This window comes from Schistocerca nitens, chromosome 2 (genome assembly GCF_023898315.1).
Source record: "Schistocerca nitens isolate TAMUIC-IGC-003100 chromosome 2, iqSchNite1.1, whole genome shotgun sequence".
Taxonomy (NCBI): domain Eukaryota; kingdom Metazoa; phylum Arthropoda; class Insecta; order Orthoptera; family Acrididae; genus Schistocerca; species Schistocerca nitens.
The window spans coordinates 520,031,596-520,035,690 of record NC_064615.1 but is presented as its reverse complement, the minus strand read 5'-3'; the positions used below and the strand labels follow the sequence as shown (position 1 = coordinate 520,035,690).

Genomic DNA, 4,095 nt, shown 5'->3' with positions numbered 1-4,095 from the left:
TACCCTTCTGGATCAGGCATCTTGCAAAGGATCATTGGTGCTCGGTAACGTACTCGAGCATCTGTTGACTGGAATGTGTTTTGTGTCTGATATTTGTGAATTGTTAACCAAAAATGCCAAAGACAGTGTCATTCAGCATAAATGCATGGTTTTTTAATTAGGGGATTGACTCTCCAATCATTATGTAACTTTAAATCAGTATGTATTTTTTTATCAATTGTAAATGAATTTTCTAGGTCTTTGTGTATGTAGGTTAGTGTGGAAGGCAGTTACAAGTATGGATAATATAATAAGGTGTATACACATTCACTTTAATACTCTGATTTTGGTTGTCAAGCTACTGGATCGTGTCATCATTCAAAGCTAGTTTATGACTCTGTTTACCTGAATTAATCTTTGTGTGTGTCAGTATTGTATCTGATTGGATCTTGAGTTGTGGACAGACTCATGCTTAGCTCTGTTTTGGGTACCCCTGGTCACAGCGACTCTGTGTGTGTGTGTGTGTGTGTGTGTGTGTGTGTGTGTGTGTGTGTGTGTGTGTGTGGTGGTGGTGGTGAGGGGGGGGGGGGTGTTACTCAAGGAGAGCATACAACCATTGATTGAAGCTAGAGGCTCCTCACAATTACTTGTTGCATATAATTGAACTCATTGATGTGATTATGAACTTTATTCATTTTGTTGTGTCGAAACTTTTGCTGGTTTGTAACCAGTGTGGTTTGGATTCATATGTCCATCCCCACATCGTAAACTTAGGCCCTAATATTTTTCCATTGTTTTGTTCTTTCATGAGTCAACATATCTGTAAATAGTATGGTTTATATGGCTGATTGATTCCTACTCATGATCAAGAATAGGGCAATGGCCATGCCGCAGTGGATACACCGGTTCCCGTGAGATCACCAAAGTTAAGCACTGTTGGGCATGGCCGGCACTTGGATGGGTGACCATCCAGCTGCCATGCGCTGTTGCCATTTTTCGGGGTGCACTCAGCCTCATGATGCCAATTAAGGAGCTACTCGACCGAATAGTTGCGGCTTCGGTCAAGAATACCATCATAACGACCGGGAGAGCGGTGTGCTGACCCCATGCCCCTCCTGTCCGCATCCTCCTCTGAGGATGACACAGCAGTCAGATGGTCCCATTAGGCCACTCATGGCCTGGAGATGGAGTGCATGATCGAGAATATTCTTCTGATTGGTACCCGTTGTTGTGAGTTTTTTTGAGTTGGCTCACTCTTCATACACTTAGGCTCTGAAATTTTTTCTCTTCTCTTTTGAAGATTTTGAAGGTTTGATTGCATAGATCTGAACTTAAAATTTATCAATTCTAGTAATTTACATTGTCTCTGTAGTCATTTCTGTAGTTTACTGGTGTCTAGTTGTCTTGTGACAGTATGTTCCACAGATCTGAAAATCTGAATATCATATTCTGATGTATATGTACATATATAGATTATGATTTGTATAGTAGATGTTTTTCTTATTTTCTCTGTGATATGTTATGTATCAGATACTGCTATCATCTATCTGCTATCCTGGGCATCATTTTGTACCCCATTTGACAAACCTTATAATCTGGCACAAAATATTGTAAACACCCTGTTTCCAAATTTTGTGACGAGGATATTGTAATGAATCATACTCCTGTAACATTACCTTTTTTTATGGAGTTAACTGATACCATGTATAATCTCGAATCTTGCATGGGTTAAAATTATCCCAGCTGTTTCACTAAAATATTTCATTTGATTTTGTATACAATGTATCATATTTCAGTCTAAAATGTATAAAAACGAAATTATCATACTATTAATTGCACAATATAATGTGAATTATTAAATTTATTTCTGTATAAAATAATGATATATTTTAGCGATGATTCATCTATCGGTTTGTATACTCTTTTGCTTTGTAAATTCTTTGGAATGTGGTTAGTACCACAGAATGTAAGTAGTGGTGGGCATAACTCATATGGAAATGCAAGTATTTTGCTAGGCTTGTCAAGAACAATGTAATTATTGGTTTTTTGAATGTGGAAGTTATAAAGTTGGTGTGATTTAGAAGAATGGGATAAAATAAAATGATATGTACAGCAACGGGTAAATCTTCAACAGTTATTTAGTGCAACAAGAAACCATAACGTTAAATCAAAATTTTCAGCAGCAAGACTATACCCCTAGACAAGACTTTAAGCCATTGACAATGACAACGAGATAATCAAGATAAATAAAAAAGTTATTATTTTGTTATCTTACTTCTCTTGAAACTTTTGAAAATAGTGAAACTACTAAGACAGTAAATTTAATAGTGATATGTGGGAGGACAAGATTACACAGACTATGTTGCGGGAAGGTCTCAGAGAAACTGGTGAATATGTTAAAAAAACTATACAGCGCTCACATGGCATGCCAAGCAAAAACCTTGGTCCAGTAAAGCTAAGGCTTTAGATCAGAAACAGGAGAAGTGAATTAGAGCAAGCAAGAGTATCTAAAATACAGTGTGCATCTTGTCATGCAAAGGATATAGGACAGACAGCAAGAATATTTCTGACACTGTACAAAGGGCATACAAATGCTTTTAGATTGTGCAATTATAGAATATTCATAGTATCCAATTACATATAAAAGACAGACACCTACTAAAAGGCATTGAAGAAGATTTGGAAGTGATGCATATAGAAAAGAAAGGAAGCTTCAGCTACTTGAAGAACTAGAAATTCACTGACATAGATTTAATAGTGTGTTTAATGTACAAGTGGGAGACTGTGGTAAGGGATTATTCAATGGGTATATGGGTTTTTGGATTTAGCAGTAGTATGATATATCTTAGCAGTTTGCATAGATTACTACTGGAAATGTTGTTTCTTCATGTCCACTGAGACATCTCTAGAATATTGTGGATTGGTTCATGAATCAGGGCAATCACTTTGAGTCATGTACTTATTTATAGAATAAAGCAGGCTATGATGTGATGTTAAGCAGATGTGACCAGTGTTACCATTGTAAGAACAGGACCACTTACGTAAACGGGTGGTAGTATGAAGAAGCAAAACAGAATACAGGTGCCACCAATTTTAAATTAACTTGAGAACTTCGTTTAATTTTATTGAATGTCTATGTTGTTCCTTTTTTGAGCACACAAGTATGATGAAGGGTTGAACAAAGACAGCCAGATAATGGGATTTTCACTCTCAAACTGCACAGTTATGGACAACATTCCTCACATTTGTATTCAGTGCCAAATAACCATAATGATTATCTTTACAATCGCTACCTCCCGTTCTTAAGTTGGACAATATTTGAATATATTGAGCAACAAAACTGAATAATTTTAATACTATATATGTGAGCAGTTTGCACAGATAACTATCAGCAATATTGTTTCTATGGAATAAAACCATCTTCCTGTTCCTTTTAACAGAAACTGGAAATAGAGAGAGAAACTTTAATAAACATTCAACAGTTTGAGAGTCGTAAAACAGAGGTTGAGCCCCCAGTCAAACAATATACTACCTTTATGTGTATAAACATGGTGCACTGTTTCAAAATACAGGTTGTAAATGTATCTATACTACAGCTAACAGTCACTGATGTGTCCTTTTGTTGGAGGAGGAATTTATTAATCAGGAGATGATGTAGAATCCAAAGGCACATGAAGAGCACTTCATCTTGCTACATTGCCTTGATGGAGCTGTACCATGGATAGGTAACTGGTTTAGCTGTTCACACCCCATTCACTTCCAATCATTCTTCCATCTGTGTGGGTTCTTTAAATGGCCTACACATATAAATAAATATTTGTAATGATTCTTATCTCCACTGTCCAAATGCATTAAAGACATCATAGGGAGGTATTATTATGTCTGAGTAAGCTGACAGAAAATTGAAAGCCATGCTACCATTTTTTTTATGCACATCATTGACATTTTGTCACTGATCTTGGCTCCTGTTGATCTTTTGAGCTGGTACAATAAAGGCTTATGCACTTTTACTCACTTAATACTCTGTTAAGTTATAATACATGGAAGTCACAACTTTTCATACTCCTACCAAGCTATGTCCTAACCTCCACATCCCAATGCAATGAGGACTTGTAT

The 4,095-nt window shown here is 36.5% G+C and overlaps 1 pseudogene; it reads left to right on the top strand.

Annotated features, from left to right (window-relative positions):
* The first annotated feature begins 854 nt into the window (after window positions 1-854).
* LOC126237572 (5S ribosomal RNA) lies at window positions 855-971 on the top strand (annotated as a pseudogene).
* Window positions 972-4,095: the final 3,124 nt, after the last annotated feature.